We start from the raw sequence: 17341 nt of genomic DNA, 5'->3' as shown, positions 1-17341 counted from the left end.
CAATTATTCTTGAAATTATCCAATATCCTTCCAATAAAATTCCTTTTCTGCCTAATTTACCCAAGCTTTGTCCCTTGGTTGTTTGCAACCAACGACCTTGACTCATAAATGTATCACTATTTCTTCTTGTCTCTTGTTGACAAAAGAAGCACTGGGTTATCGAACCAAATTGAATTGAAAGGTCTATTGCCAGATTCTGAAAGGCTTTAAGTTGACTGTTTTGTACTTTATTTTTTATGTAATGGTCCATCATGAAGTTTTTTTTCTTCCCAATATTCCCTCTCTTACAATCTTCCCTATTTTCATGGTTTCAGCAAACATCTCAATACAAATAATGCTACAATCTCTGTCTCCACTTCGCTTCCCCTTATAAGTTTCACTTCACATTTTCAACTCCTTGATAGACATTTTTGTCTGGGTGTACTGTCAGTACTTCAAGCTTATAAATTAAAAAATTTAACTTATAACCCAAATCAGTTCTTTTTCCTGACTTTACAATTTCTCTTAACTTTATAAGGCTTTTCTTTGTGACACAGGCCTAAAACCTGGGGGTCACCTTTGAATCCTTTTTCTCCTCATTACTTATCAACAAGCCCACCTAAACTCTAGTTCAGGAACTTATCAATGAGTACCTGCATTGGACTATTAGTTCCCTTGACTTGACAGTTCTGACTATACTGTTCTGGTGATTAATCGCTGTAGGGCATCCTAGGGTGTGCCTATAATGATGAGGTGGAAGGAAAAATAACTAGAAAGAAAACTAGGCTAGTGTTACAGATATATCTAGAAAAATCAGAACTGCCCATGAGAATGGATGACTTAAATTTCACAGATCACTTTAAAAAAGATTTCAGTAGAGTAGTGGCATTGGATACAAGATGATGAAAGTATTATAAGGGGATAGTACGAAAGTTGGGGCTGGAAATGCAGACAGTTTCTTGAAACTGTGAAGAGAAGGCAATATATACACAATGGAATACTATTCTGCCATAAGAAAAGATGAAATAGTGTCATTTGCGACAACATGAATGGGTATTGAGATTATTATGCTAAGTAAAATAAGTCAGATAGAAAACGTCAAGAACCATATGATTTCACTGATATGTGGGATATAAAACTGAAAGCAACAGAGGAACAAGACAAAGAAAGAAAGAAAGAAAAGCTGATAGACACAGACAACAGTTTAGTGGTTACCAAGGGTAAGCGTGGAGCAGGGGTGGTAGATGAGGGTAAACAGGATCAAATACATGGTGATGGAAGAACTGACTCTGGGTGATGAACATACAATGTGATCTATAGATGATGTATTACAGAATTGTACACCTGAAACCTATGTAACTTTACTAACTATTGTCACCCCAATAAATTTTAGTTGAGAGAGAGAGAGAGAGAGAGAGAGAGAGAGAGAGAGAGAGAGAACAATACCAAGAAGGGACAGTAGGAGGAGAGGAAAATTGTATACATAGAGTTATGAAACATGAGAACTGGAGCCAGACTGCTCAGAATCAAACCCCAGTACTGTTACCCACACCAGTTCCTAGACCTTAGGCACACAGAGATTACTTCTCTGACTCTCACTTTCTCCATCTTTAAAATGGAGTTAATAGTGCATACCTCCAGGGTTATCATGAGGATTAAATTAGTTTGTATATATAAAGCATGTCCAAGAAGGTTAGTAAATAGTAGGACAACAGTAAACATGAGTTCTAAAGGATAATTTCTTTCTTTTTTTTTCACATTATGAAAGACAAAGGCATATTTTAAGAGACACAATTAAGAAGGTAAGATGAAACATTAAGAAGAGAGAAGAGTAAAGCACTGGCAGAGCTAGATCTGTGAGGCAGGGAGAAAAGAACAGAGCAGCCCAGATTTATAAGGTTAGCCTTCCACGTGGAAATGGCACCGTCTATCTAGGACTCAGAGCGAGAGGACAGCAGCTCAGGAAATCAATTCATAACTCCAGGGGAAAGAGGCAAATGTGATGAACAGGTTGTATTGAGCAATCCGTATGTTGCTCTGCACTGGCAGAAAGGGGGGTACTGTCTGGGGCCTGAACAGAAGACAGAAGGATTCTTAATAACCACTTTGGTCTTAGCCCAAGTAAGAGAAAAGCAATGGTGATCTCAGTCCTGGACCACCCATCTTTTCAACATTAGGTACCATTCCCCATCCATGACCCAACAGATATGCCACCTCACCAGGCCCCAAAATGATTTCCCATGCTTTGACATGCCCCCTTTTGTTGACTGTGTAATGTATAGAGAGTAGTTAACAGAGGGAGAGGGAAAGGGTGCATTCTGAACAAACATTCACATGGCTCTACTTTCTAGATGACGCCCCCCCAAATTTTTGTTTAAAACCTATCGAGGGCCGGCCAAGTGGTGCGTTGGTTAAGAGCTGGCTTGGGATGCCAGAGAGCCCCAGTTCAGATCCCACATATGAGGGCCAGTGACACTGCCTTCTACAGCTAAGATGCTGAACAACAGCTCAACCTGGAGCTGGGCTGCCGTGAGTCACTGGCGACGGTGTAGGCTGTAGAAGCTGCTGTAGTGGGTTGCCATGGGCTACTGTGTGTAGCCAGCAGCCAGCGTGAGTGGCCAGCAGCTGCCGTGACCAGCCGTCCAGAAGCCGGAGACTGATCTGCCTCGCCCGAGGAAGAGCGCAATGATGGTGCCAAGTTGGGGCAGTGAAGCAACGTCCACCACAACTAGACTGAAGAACAAAAGGACAGCGACTTGTCTGTTCCCCTTCCCCCAATTCCCCAGCACTGTTCCCATCCCCCCAATTCCCCAATAAAAATCTTTAAAAAACAAACAAACAAACAAACAAAAACCTATCGAGCCTCCCTGCAATGTGGTTTGAAAACATTTACACATCCCAAATAGGTATGTCAACTGGGGAATGACATAGCATTACACACAGATGTACATTTTGTCTTCCCTGGGACTGTCTCTGATTTTACCCTTCCCACCAAGAAACTCTGCCAAGGAATTGCTGAGGAGCAGACAGGCCATGGGCCTTAAAAGGGGAGCACAGCTCCCTTTCATTAGTTCCAAGCCCATGAGTTAGACTCAGGCCAAATATAGGTCCTGGGATCCATTCAATTGCAAATGTCAGTGTCTCAGAGGCCAACAGCCACCGCCCATTCCTCCCTAGAGAATAGCTACTGAAATGGCCACTCCACAGAAATCAGAGAACATTAAAAACAATGCCTTGTGACTGAGAAAACTGATAACCTCCTAAAGAGCATTTGCATCTACCTATTTCATTTCCTTCTAACAATAATCCAGCTGGTTGAAGAGATAGGTATTATAAACTCCATTTTATAAATAAGATATCTGAGGCCAAGAGACACTTAACAAAGCCCTCCTGTGATATCCATGATGCTTTGTGACAGCCTTTTCGAACTGAGTCCAGTTCCTATTTCTACAAAGCATAACTAAGCAGGAAAACTCACCACCTATTAAAATATCTTGATAACTATGCATGGAGGAATTGTAACCTAATTATCTTTGTATTTTTAGCATTTTATCCAGTATTGGCATGGGATACTTGCTCAACTAAATACCAAGCATTTAAATATATCAAAATAAAACAGAATGAGGTGCTTTATTTTCTTCTCTGAGGTGTTCTTGCTATTCTCACCTCTGCTGAAATACACAGACTTGATTTCACTGTATTCTATAAACCCAAGGGCTACCAACAGAAATATTGACCCAACAGTAATAATAGGTAACTTTATTTCAAAAATGTATTCATTCCCTGCCTAAGTATACAGCTATTTCTCTAAGGATGGGTAAAATACACAGACTATATTCCCATTTACAGATTTCCCCAAGAACAGGACTCATGTCATCTCCTTGTCTCTGGGTCCCCACACATGGCACAAACTTCGGCAAATATTTGGAACGAAATAAGTTCTGGCTGACTGTATTTTGAGTTCTGAACATTATTCCTTTCATGTCATGGAACTCAACCAACTCATAAAACCATAAATAATTTCTAGGCAAAGGCAATGGGCATTTTTTTGTGGTAGGCACTGTAGGAAATACAAGATTCTCAGACCAAGTGTTTTCTGTCAGTATACTTACTTGTTAAAAAAGTGTTTACATGTATAAGAGATGGGGGGAAAAAAGTACAGGTACAGCTTGTAAGGGCTATAGGACTCCAGGAAAGCAAGTCACATGGTACAGTGGTCAGGGCCTCATTGGAAAGGCGCTGCTGGGACTCATCGGGAAGGATACCATATCATAGCTCTTGCCCTAAACCACATCCCTCACCAGCCATCCTCATCCTGGAGGTGCACATGCCCCAATGGAAGTGACAAGCCCAGCCTGATGAAACAACTCTGCAAAACACAGCTTCATCTCCAGATTTCTCCTTTGGTGGCAAATCTGTGGTTTCATTTGAATTTTGGTTCTATGGAAATCCTCCAAGAACAACAACAATGGAGTCCATGATCAGGATATAGAAGGGAAAGGAAAAAATGAGGAAGGTTTGATTCTTAACAGCACCCAAGCCTGTGAAAGTGAGGGTGGCACCCTGAGTAGGGAGGGAGGCCACAGTGACAGAATGTCCAAGCAAGTCCAATACACTTGCACAGGAATCCCATAAATCCCATAAATCCCCATCACCCAGACATGCAAACTCTCACCCTCAAACCCATGCATACATATAAATACTCCAAAGTCACCTTAAGTATTCCATTCTCGTGGGAGGTGGAAAACAGTAACGTCCACTAAAAAGCTAATGTTCCTCTAGAAAAATCTCCCTCCACACCTGGGCCTGGTTTAAGTTTCCTATCTCCCAGGTCACTGAGGGACCTGGTTCAAAAATGTTTCCCAAATTGCTGTGGGATCAATGTTTTTTCCTTATTTTTCCTCTCTACCTTCTTATTTGCAATTAACTCTAAGTTAGAAAGAAATATTTAGGTGCCCAGGTTGGAATTATTTACAACAAATGCAACCACACTATAGATATTGATAAGTCATCTATAACTACATTAAAAATAATTACTTGCCAATTCAGCAGCCCCAAAATAATAACTGGGGAAGTTAGATTTCTCAGCGATGGAAGGTACTTAAGGGAAAGAGACACACATGCATACGAGGCTGTTGATGCTCTATCCACTCCTGGTTCTCTCTTTCTTGAAAGCTTAAAATTTACTCTAAGTCCTCCACTTGACCCTAGAGCTGAGAAACAGAAAGAAATCCACTCCTAGGAGCATCCTTCACTCCCCTCCACCCAAGCTCAGCTTCCAAAGGCCAACACAAAAAGCATATTATATGTCTTCAGCTCCATGGCCCGAAGGTACCTGACTGGAACTGGGAGCTTGTCCAGTTCAGACAGAAGGAAAGTATTACCCTTTGAGTTAACAAGGCAGTGCTGAAGGATTAATCATTAAGTAAACAGCAACAAGCCAGGAGGTTTGCAGGAGGGACAGAGTCCCACCCCATGTTCTCAATTTTTCTGGGATTCAGCATGGAAATTATTACAGGGATCATTTGGAAGGGGCTGCAGGAACAACCACCTTCCAGGGCAAGATGGAACAATGCGTGAAACCTCAGGCTTGACCCAGCCAAGAGGGAAGTTCATTCTCAGGGCCCTCTGGAGAGAACCGGTCCATTCTGTTTAACAGTCAGCACCATGCATAGGATTGATAAAACCTGGACAGCGGTCATGGCAGGGCCACATGCAGTTTTGTGACTTCAAGCAAGTCACTTGACCTCTCTGAATCTTGGCTTTCCCAACTTAAAGGTGGACATGTTACCCCTACTGCCAGGTATGCTGTATTAGACACACACAGAAAGTAAAACTCCTCAGAACAGTCACGTGGGAGACCTAAGTCTCTTCAGGTCTCCCTGCTGTGAAGACAGACACAGATAAGGGCTGCCTCTCTCAAGGAAAAAAACAAAACATGTGTGTTACTTTTGTTCTGTAGTCTGAGCCAGGGGACCTGAGACATTTGTCTGAATAAAATGGGGCATATGCCGTTTCTTAGAAACTAGATGAGGTGTTGCCTCATAGATGACCTCATCTTTTGCAATATGCATGGTGCAACACCACGTCGTTGCATGGTGTTGATCAGATATAGATATTTCATGAAATGCATTATCTCAAAGGTGATTTGTTATTTTTTAAAAAGGAGCTTGAGCAAGAGTCTTTATCTGTGATTGGATTTAATCTGTCTCCTATTATAATTTGAACCTATTAATTTATTCTGACAAAAAATATATATATTTACTGGACATGTAAAGTGTGCTGAGCTCAGTGCTCATTCCAAAATGGAGTAAAAGAAACTATAAGACATGATCTCTGAATTTATAACACAGTCAAAGTATAGTAAAGGGTAGAAAAAGATAGTACAAATAAAATATATAAATCAATGTATAAGACAGAATTGGAAGGAAACCTGAGAGCTACAATATCTACAGGAGCTAGGGCAGAGCAGCCTATGACCTTGTTTTTGTGAGTCTGTCTATGGTGGCCTGGGGTGGGGTTCGGGGGATAGTACCATGGTGGTGGCACCCCATGTCATGTTGGGCCAGGTTGCCACAAAGCATCTCTTAGGGTGTCAATGCAGTTGGTGAAGTATGTGTGGAAGTATATGAGACCCATTTCCTCAAAGACCCATTGGAAGGTAGAGTGGGCCGAGTTTCAGACTATGGTCTTATCTGCAGTCGGATGCTCTAATCCTGTATTCTCAATCCTGAGCCAGATGGGGGGGTACCACAAAGAGTTGTTGCTACAAAGTGCACTTCAGGGATGGGGTTACTACTCACTGGTGCTGAAATTTGTCTCCTTTGTACAACCTGTAATGTTTGGTGTATAATTGAATTGCCATGTCATGGTGAAAGATTCAGATACCTTTGACAGGGTTAGGTACACCACAACTCATGATGAGATCATCCCTTGGAGCATCAGAAAAGGGTAGCTGAGGGCAGAGGCAGGAATCCACCTTCATTGGGAAACTCTACATCAGATTTATCAAAAGGGTACGATAATTATCCCAAAGTCCATGCACTCTGTATCATGACAGGGATGGTGAATAGCATACCAAAGCTGTTGCCCATCCAGGAATGAAGAAGAACAAAGAAAGAGAAAGATAAGAAAACAATGAAGGGTCTAATCTCAAAAGACAAACCAAAAAGAGCCAGGTTCAGTTGCCATCCCTCCCCCCACCCAACCTCTATGTCTCAGACAAGAACAGCCACCTTGTTCCCATTCGGGTGGACTTTGGGATATACATTCCAACTCTCTTTTGACTCTGCAAGTTGTGAGAACAAAGTACTGTCCTGAACAGGGTAGATGCGTACGGGAAAGAAATTATATATTCTTGGTTCCAGTTTCTATATTTTTCACAATCATTAACAAAAACTAAAAAAATAAAACAATTAAGAAACACACACACACACACACACACACACACACACACACACAGAATTTGATTGTGTTAAATGAGTGAATTAAACAACATTATGCTCAAAGGTGTCCCGTAAATGCAATATTGACATGATCTGGAATCAATAGATAAAGTTCCATAGATGAAAGGAGAAACTACAATACAGTTTAGAAGAAAGGAGAAGAGTAGAATAAACTGAGGGCATATATGAGGATGTTCTCTGTGAGGGGAACGGTTTTATAGTGTAAGCAAGGCTGGAAAGATGGAATGAGTCTCATATTGTGGGCGGTGAGTAGTAGCCAAGACCATCTCCACTCTCCAGGCCTTCCGAGTCCAGTGTCCGATTCCTGGAGCCCAGCCTTCCACTTCCTACCCCTCTTGCCTTGCTCTTTCTCACTCCCATATTCATAGCACTTTGCCAGAATGGTTTCCCAGAACATTTAAGTCAGGAAGCCCTTTGTTCTAACATGACAGCCATCACAGGCTCCTTCAATACTTAGCATTTGACTTCTTTGCTAAATCCTAAGTGTTATCAGGTAAAGGAGCTGCAATTTCCACAGGTGTAGAACCGAAACAGCGTCTAGCACAGAATGTTTTCAATTTATTGAATGAATGAGCAGATGATTATCAGAGTCACAGGAATGTGATCTAGTCTGCAAAACATTACATTACACATATAAAGACGAAAACTATGTTTGAAGTCCTCAAGAACTCAGAGTCAGAGTCTGGGGGTGGTGAAGGGGAGATATGTATAGATGAATTATAAGGTAATGTTATAAAGAGTTTAACAGACACTCATAGTGCTGATAAAAGTATAAAAAGAGGCATCGACCCCACTGGCAGGTCCAGGTTGACTCCACAGAGGATGGGAGCTCTTCGCTGGGTCTAAAGAATAGGAGGAGCACTTACTGTTGAGCTAGTAGAGAGTAAAGCAGAGGATTGGCCATGTGAGCAATGCAGTGAGCAGTCGATCAAATTGGAGCTCAAAGATGCTTTGAATTTCAGTCTTTGTTTTATCTACAGAGAGTCACAGCCAGAGCATATTGTCACGCATTGAGGTCTAAACTTCTTTAGATCACAAGTTCCCAAAGGGTAAGGACCATGTCTTTGGTGTGTTCTCTCAGAATTGTATGCCTCCTGCACTGTGGGTGTTCAATAAATATTTAATAATAACGAGTTGATTAATTGAGAGCATTCATGTTCCATATGCATGGGTAGAGCCCTCTTTTCACTTTAATTACTATTGCTTTAATCATCATTAAACAGCATTTCTTAGATGGCAATTTGGTTCACTGTTAAACACACACTCTGCCTGCGTTTCTAGCCCTAAGGTAAATAGCAGTATCAGAGAATAACCCACTGCTGGTGAATGATTTGGGGACACTGCCTGTATAAATTGGGAGCCATTGACTGTGGAAAGGCAGTCGCTGAGAAGGAGCTCCTAAGTGGGCGCTGGAGAAGACTTGTAAGATTGGGAAATGGAGGGCATACCCCAGCAGGAATCAGGAAATGAATGAGCAGTTTATCATATGATGGAGGCTGAAATAAAAGCAGAAAGCGGTCTTCTAATAATGTGACAAGAAGCAGTTGAGCTCCTGGCTTGATGGTGGTGTCCATGAATCATCTGGGAGCATAGCAACTAGTACACATCCTCCAGACCACACGCCAGTGCTGAGGTGAAGAATAGAAATACACCTGTACATCTCAGCATCACAGCCAGTCACATCGGCAGTGACCAGACTATCTCAGGCTGGAGAAGACCAATCTCATTTCAGCTGAGCAAACGGTAAAAGGCATTTATGAATCAAGCCTGGAGAGCAATAAACTCTCATGCAGAGGAAACAGCATTGAGCTCCACTGTGAATCGAAGCCAGCAAATGGAACAGAGGTTGAAGAGAAAGTAACAGACGGGGATGAGGAGGAAACCGGAGCAGAAGTGAGACCACTTACAACTTCCTCATCAGCACAAGTGGAGAAAGTGTTTATGAAAGCTTTAGAAAGGCCCATTTTTTTGCCTCTGATCCCACCCAGGCCCCAGTGTGGAGCAGACAATCACTACAGATCAAACATGAGACTGGGGATTTCAGGCAGTCATCCTGGACTATCTTAATTCATGTTAATAGGTATTAAATCCTGTTGTTTTCATTTTTGTTTTGTTCTTGTCTCCCTTTCTTGCCACAGTAGATTCTATTATACACAAAACATCCAGAGTGGTATTTTTAAAATTCAACTCAGCTTGTATCACTCATTGGTATAAAACTCCCCAGTGGCTTCCCACAGCACAGCTCTGTGCTCATTGTGGCGCAGGGGTCTCCATACAAAAGCCTAGGGGGACCAAATGTAAGTGCTAAATAGACATGTGTTATGAGGTTGGACGGACCTCTCAAAACCAGAGAGTGTACGACAGATTGAAGGAATGCTGGTACTCTTTACATTCAGCCATGTTTCGGCACGTGGCGATATGAACCCACATCTGCTAGAACTTCTAGTTTTTCAACACACACTGGGTATCTAAATTTCCCAGTGAAATCTAATTTAAAATATTGGATCAAATTTATAAAATACAGTTTATGCCAAGCAAAATGCATCTGCATTGTGGTACTGTCCACCAGCTGCCAATCTGCCTCCTCTGTGACAGGACCTAGGGCAGTCTACAATTAGCGTCAACTAACTTTATCTCATGATTGCTGGCAAAGCAGTTAAAATTGTAGGAAACGTAATCAGGGTGGTGAAAAGCAAATGGCCAAGTCAAAGGCTAAACTTGTATCTGGGAAGTCTGGCGAGTAGCATCAAGGGCTGAGGGTAAAAGATTAAGGCAGGAGAGCTCCCTGGAACCTGCAGGATGTCACAGCAGCCGAGCAAGGTCCTTGAAGCTATAAATTCTTCAGTAATTTTCTAAAGCAGCAAACGAAGCTAATGAGGTTGCCTTGCCAGGCTCTCACTTTAGTACTTAACATGTCTGGTCTTTAATTAGGCAACTCTATGTTCAATATCCACATGTGAAGAGGTCAAATAAGTCAGAAGGAGTGAGAACTTACTATTAATAACATTTTCAAAATAGTATCCATCTCTTCAGAAGGCTTCATGGATATATTTGTTATAGATAACATGGACTTACTTGAGGTACAAAAGTATACTTCCTGGTGACTGTCCTCAAAGAGCAACCTCTAGCATTGGGAAGACGAGACATGGGTACTTAACACAGTTAGAGAATAATACTAAAGGGTATCTAAAGCAAATTCAAAGACAGGCATGTTCAAACAACAATGGGGAAAGCTCAGAAACTCAGAGAGATGGAGGACAGCTAGGTATAATCAGGAAAGTTTTCAAAGAGGAGGCATGATTTGAGATAAAGAATGGATTGATATAGTCTTCATTGATTCATTAATTCAACAATTGTGTACGAAATGTTGAACATGGTTCTACACGTTGGGGATACAATAGAGAAGAAAACAATGCCCTTGTGGAATTTCTATTCCAGTGTAGGAATGTAAACAATAAACAAGTTGACAGATAATTTCAAGCAGTTATTAGTGCTACAAAGAAAACAAAAGAGGGCAATAAGATATTAAGGGACTGATATGGAATCGGAAGTTAGGAAAGTGATGGAAAGAAGCCAGATAGGTAAAGGTCTCAAGGAAAAGCATCTCAGGAAGAAAGAACAATAGATGTGAGGAGGAAAAGAGCTTAGTATGTTTAAGGAAGGAGGTGTGTGTGTGTGTGGGGGGGTGTAGTGCTATGAGATGAGATCAGAGAGATGGCTGAGAAGGGTCCTGCAGCATCTAGATGCATACTAAGGACTTGGGTTTTGTTCTATTTTTAATGAGCAGCCATTGGAGATCTTTAAGCAGAAAAGTGATATAATATGAACAATATTCTGTAAAGATTACACTGGCAGTTATATGGAAAATTGACTTTTAAGGACAAAGAAGAGAAGCAGATAGACCTCCTAGAAGGTAAATGCAGTACATCAGGCAAGAGATTAAAGCGTCTTCAGTTGTGTTTTAACAGTGATGAGTTCCTTTACAAGTGCTGTGGCAGATAAATTAGATGGGGCCATGAAATAGAGGATTTTGAATGCCAGCTTTGAGAGCGAATTCAATTCTTAAGGTGAGCACTGAGGTCCCTGACCACAGATTGGTGTGACCGGAGAGCAATCATTTATTTGCTTGCTTGTTTATTACTTATGTCTCCCTACTACAACAAAACAAACTTTATAAAGAACTTTGTCTTACTCTCCAGGGTCCCATCACCGTCTTTACCATCACTCCAAAACTGTAAGTAATTTGAAGGCAGACACCATGCTAATTTGACTTTGAACACACAGTTATTAGCACATAGTAGGCTCTCGATCAGTGATTAACGAATGCAGTGAATAAGTGAAAGAACAATGTAGCAGATGAAACAAGTCTGGTGTAATGGAAGTTACTGAAAGTGTACCAGGCAGTGAAGTTGCTACAATAATACAGATTTGAAGAGTTAAGGGACTAAACTAAGAAAAGAAAAAATGAAGTAGAAAAGAAAACAATATGTATTTTGAAGGGAATTAATAGAGCTTGGAGACAGTAGTGGCCCACTGATTATAAAGGATGAAACCGAAGAAGTAGAAGATGGCTATAATGGAATATGACAGGTTTCCCAGGGGCCCTTGCAGCTGGGATTCCGGGTGTGACATAGATTTGGCCAATCAGATGCATTTGCATGATATTTAAGAACGGAACTGAAGTGGAGGCCATACTGCCTGGTTTTGCGATTTTGTGGGACGCACAGCCATGGAGGCATTTGGATTTTTTGTCAACATTTAGTGGAGGTCTTGGGATCTAGTCAATTGTTTCATGAGTGTCTAAAGTCAAGGAGCAGAGTTTACCTTTTGCTGATGCAGATTATAGCAGGTTCGGCTGTGGCCCTAGGGCTGACAATAGTAATGGCTTCTGAATTACAGCAGTTTACTGATCATGGCTACTTCCAGGTCATGTTGCATTCTGGATTATGGTCGCATTGGCTACCATGAAAAATCAGCATCTTCCTTGGTAGGCAGATACAGCATGGTGGCCTTGGAGGCTACTGTTGAAAGCTTGACATTTATTTTGTTTATTCTCCCCTCTGAGTGATTCTATAAGTTACTTACTACCCTCCTAATAAGTCTCTATTGTTTAAATCAGCTAGACTGGGTTCTATGTTCTATAACTGAACTGCAAGACAAAGAATGACCACTTGTGGATCTGATCCTGAAGTCCTGGGACAATGGAGGAAGCCCAAGAAGAAAGAGAAAGGTGGGGAAATGAAAGAAGATGGTAGAGACCAGAGGAGAAACAGAAGACAGACATTTGTCTTGCCTTCAAGGGGTTGAAATAGGCAATATGACAAGAGAAGCAGAGCCAAGACAGGGTAGAAAAACTTCAGCACATCCACAAAGTAACAGGCAAGTATAAAGAAATAAACACCCCGGGAACTGAGCACAGAAGCACTGAGTAGGCTGTACCATCAAGGAGGGCTCTGGAGGCAGGGCACATCCTGCTAGGAGACAAGTGCTTCCAACAGGGTCACTGAACAAAGAAAGATTCATTGGAAAGCATCCCCATAACTGTTTAGATGAATTCAAATGGTCTGTGTACATGTTTTGAACATTGTCACAAAGAGGAAACATGGGATTGAGCCACTAAATACAGTGCCTGCCTTGCTTGTGAGCCAGGACTCCAGGGGCTGGTGCCAGCGTAACGTAGCAGAAATGCATGGAAACACACACTAGGAACCAACAAAACGCAGGGCATCCTGGAGGCTGCTGTTAGACAATGGAAGGACAAAAACGCCTTCCAACAGAATTTGAATGGTCTAGGAAAAAAAATCCCATAGAGTGAGCTACTAGAAATTGTACTTTCCGTGGAACATCAGAATGATTTACAGAATTATAAAACTATTGGGTTTAGCAATGTCATAGTTTTCCAGACTGCTATTATCAACTTCCAACCAAGGATTAGACAGGGAAGAATGTGACTGATGTGGAATAGAAGAAAGGGAGAGATGGACATGACCGTGAATTTGTAGATGTGTTCTGCAAGTGTTTATAAATTTTTTTTTATTGTATTCATTTGTACATGTGTTTGTCCTTTTTCTGAATTTTTACCCAGGCCCATTTAGCAAAGCACTTAAGAAATAGTTGTGTGTGAAAATTCAGAGCTTTTTATACCCTTACTTTTAAAAGTACACATTGTTGATCATTAACTTGATAACATATTCCATTTGTAGCTCCTATCCTGCATCCTTGTGCATCCTCTCTTGCTACTGAATTTGTAAAGAACTTTCAATAAAATTAAGCAAAATACAAGTATACAAACACCAACGTCCTTAACATTCAGGCCTCATTCTCATATGGAAAATTATTTAAGTTACCCATTCAAACAAGCTCATTGTAGCAATCATATCACCTCCATCACTTGTATCATAAAGCAAAAACACCCCCCTCTCTAGTTGATATTCCCACTTTCAATGACTCATAGGCGAAGTCTGCAGGCTACAATTTGCTGTCAGGCTCTGAACCCATTGGGTGGGTTGATTTCACTTGACCTTTCTAAAGTTGCAATCTCTGTCATCTTGGGGTTGCAGGGCCTTCTAAATAGGGGATAACTACAATGCACTAAAAAGTAGGGGGGAAAGAAGAGATTAAGCCTTACAGCTGTCCAATGCATATTAGCATAAAGGCCCAACAGTTCTATTGTTTCAATTTGGGAGTTATGAGACTCAGCCTAAACATAATCCATAAGCTTCATGTGAATCCCTCCACAGTGTGTATCGCAGCATTCTACGTCATGTGGGCACTGGTCATCTCCTTATCATAGACATTTAGAGGTGGGAGGGACAATAAATGCCTGGCAAGGTGTTCACAGTCCAGGCCTCCACATCTTCTTTGTGTGTGACTTGCCATCAGCATTTTCATAAAATGGCTTTTATCTTTGAAAAGAATTCAGTGATGGCAAAGGAAGTGCACTGCGCGTGGGCCGGTTCTCATCTCAAGGGAAAGGTCGTGTCTCAGTGGAGCATCCGTGGTCCTCCTTCCTCTGAACTATGGAGAGGCCATGACAAAGCTACACTTTGGGAGTTTAGGCATCTATGTGAATCCACTTCTTTCAAAGATGGCGATGATAATGATGGTAACGTTTTATGGGTTGAACTGTATTCCCCCCAAACTCACATGTTAAAGTCCTAACCCTCAGTACTTCACAGTGCAACCTTACTTGGAGACAGAGTTGTTGCAGATATAGTTAAGATGAGATCATGCAGCAGTAGGGTGCACCCCTAATCCAATATGACTGATGTCCTTATAAAAAGAGGAAATTTGAACACAGACATGCACACATACAGAAAATGTCATGTAAGGATGAAGGCAGAGATCAATAAGGCAACACCGCCAAAGATGCCCAGCAAACCAGCAAAAGCTAGAAGAGGAATGGGACAAATTCTCCTTCACCGTCTTCAGAAAGAACCAAACCTCCTGTGTTCTTGATCTTGGATTCCCCATCTCCAGAACTGTGAGCCAATAAATTTCTGTTTGTTTAAGCCACCCAGTCTGTGGCACTTGCTATGGCAACCTTAGGAAACCAATTCAGGTAAAGATGTTAATTATACCATAAACATCCAATTAACATGCATTGAATAGCTCTTTTAAGATTCTTTCTCCAAGTCAAGAAAGAGGTAGAGCAAGGATTTTTTATTTTAAATTAGCTGACAGAAGTGACAGCACTTACCCCTTGCTTGCATCCAAAGGTCTTGGAAGAGCTGAAAATAGAATGATGACTTTTCAGACCTGGCTTTCCCAGGTTCTCTGACCGTTGGTGTCCTGGCCCACGTGGAAGAAAGAACAGGTGGGGAGAGGAAGCGTACAGCTCACAGATGCTTTCTGTTCCCCCAGGTCCATTATACAAGGTCAGCCATTCATCTTCAACAAAAAGTTGTTGAGGAGATGGATGGTGCAAACTGACAGCTGAGTGGGAACATGGGGAGTAGAACAAATAACGACAATAATAACATCTTTGCTTCCAGAAAGTTTTCCCATCCACTATCTCATAGGACGTTTGCCTCCCAATGTGTGAGGTAGTAACAATGGTTATAATTATCCATTTTCGAAGATACAGAAGCTGAGACTCCAAAAAGTGGAAAGAAATTATCCACCCATCTGGGGCCAGAGCTAGGTCATTGCTCATTCTAGGAAACTTTTATGATTGAAGATAATGTTTTCCATGGAAGATTTTATATAAAAATATAGATACAAAAATAAGTAAGGAGACATTGGGTTGCCTTGCATTTCCAAGGGATTTGAATCCCTTCAGCATGACTGATGTATGCACATCTAGGAACGTAGCCTAGGAAGGGACAGCAGGGAGAACAACCCAAAAGACCACTGGGGAACCCAGAACTCTCTCACTGGTTCTAGTGTTCTATGAATAAACTGGAAAGAGAGGCAACGTCAGGCATGCTGGATTTGGTCTCCCCAGACAGGGCTCCTGGGCTATGCGGCCGTGGCTTCTCACATGGGGCTCTGTCTGACCCCTGATGACAGCAGGCCAGACTCAAAGGTGGCCAGGGGGAGAAACAGCATCATCACAACCTTAAACATCAGAAAACACTCCAGCTGCCCCCACCTTTCCTTGGAAATCCCTTACAGTCAGGGTGCAGACATTTATCTAATCTTTCAAAACATATTTTATATTTTTATTGCGTGTCTGGGAATAATAAGTAAAGTGAATTTACTTCTCAATATGTTAAGTGGAATGACTAATGACTCATCCTAACCTTGCCTCTTTCCGTCTCACCATCTCAAAGCAATTTCTCTATTTCTCATATTCTGGATTTGGTGGACAGGCCCTCCTTCTCCACCCCCTACCTGAGTTTGTGACATGTATCGTTGCTCTGTCAAACTACCATGCAATGCCACCATTACCTAGTCTCTCTTTTCTGTGGGCTCATTAATCCACCAAACCAGTATTGAGCATTTTCCTTATGCAAGTCTCTGGTCAAGCACTGCTGACATGGAAATAAGTAAAACACTGTTCACATCCTCAAGTAGTTCACTCTCTCTAGGGGCACAATTACAATAGAATGGGGAGAGGGGCGGGAGGGAGTGGGGCTGATCCTAGCCAGTCAAGATGTGATTTGGGCTATAGGAGAACAAACAGAGCCTGTGGGTTTTGTTCCAAGGAGGGCTCTGCGTGGATCAGAGTTCTTTGCAAATAATAGAAGTGAGTTCTGGCTACTTATGCACAAGGAAAGAGGGGTTGCATTATTTCAATGGCTTTTGGGAAGCCTAAGGAGATCAAAGAAGGCCTCAGGAAGCTAGAAGCGAAGTCTGTTCCTGCAGTTTGAGAAGCGGAAATTGTTATAGGAATAACTGGCTCCAATCATTCCTGGTCCTTGTCTCACTCCAGTGTAAGTCACCAGTTCCAAAGAGAGAGTTGTTTGCTGAACCTCAAGTCTATGCCCACCTCTTTTCCAGGGAGACCAGATCACCTTACAGACATTTTGTTCAGGCTGCTTCCTCTGGGGGATAGGTAGGTCCTCAAAAAGAAAACCTCAGGGCGCTGACAGTAAAGCCAGGCAGAGCAAATAGGAGGAACTAAGATAGGCTGGGAGGTGAGAGAAGACTCCTGGAGGAAGTGGGCAAGAGCAAGAAATTTAAAGAAAAGTTATGAGTCAGTGTGGTGCGTATATGAGAAAAGGGGGAAAGGGTGATGCTGTAGGCATCTGAACAGCAGGGACAAAAGCACAGAGCATGCTCTTAGGGTGACAAGCAGGGATGCTGGCAGGGAGTGGCAACAAAGGATGGAGGGAGCGAGGCTGTGGAAGGAAACCCTTGCGTCTCATGTAACAGCAAGGGTGTAGGAAAGAAGATGAAGGAAACCCACTCAAAAATCGAATATCAGATTCAGGGTGGCAGCAACGTAAAGG

At 42.0% G+C, this 17341-nt stretch overlaps 1 pseudogene; it reads left to right on the top strand.

Moving 5' to 3' along the window:
- The first annotated feature begins 6718 nt into the window (after window positions 1-6718).
- Window positions 6719-7280, top strand: LOC109388289 (malectin pseudogene; annotated as a pseudogene).
- The last annotated feature ends 10061 nt before the right edge of the window (window positions 7281-17341 follow it).

Source organism: Hipposideros armiger, unplaced genomic scaffold (assembly GCF_001890085.2).
Source record: "Hipposideros armiger isolate ML-2016 unplaced genomic scaffold, ASM189008v1 scaffold_189, whole genome shotgun sequence".
Lineage (NCBI taxonomy): Eukaryota > Metazoa > Chordata > Mammalia > Chiroptera > Hipposideridae > Hipposideros > Hipposideros armiger.
This window is presented reverse-complemented; position numbering and strand designations above follow the sequence as displayed.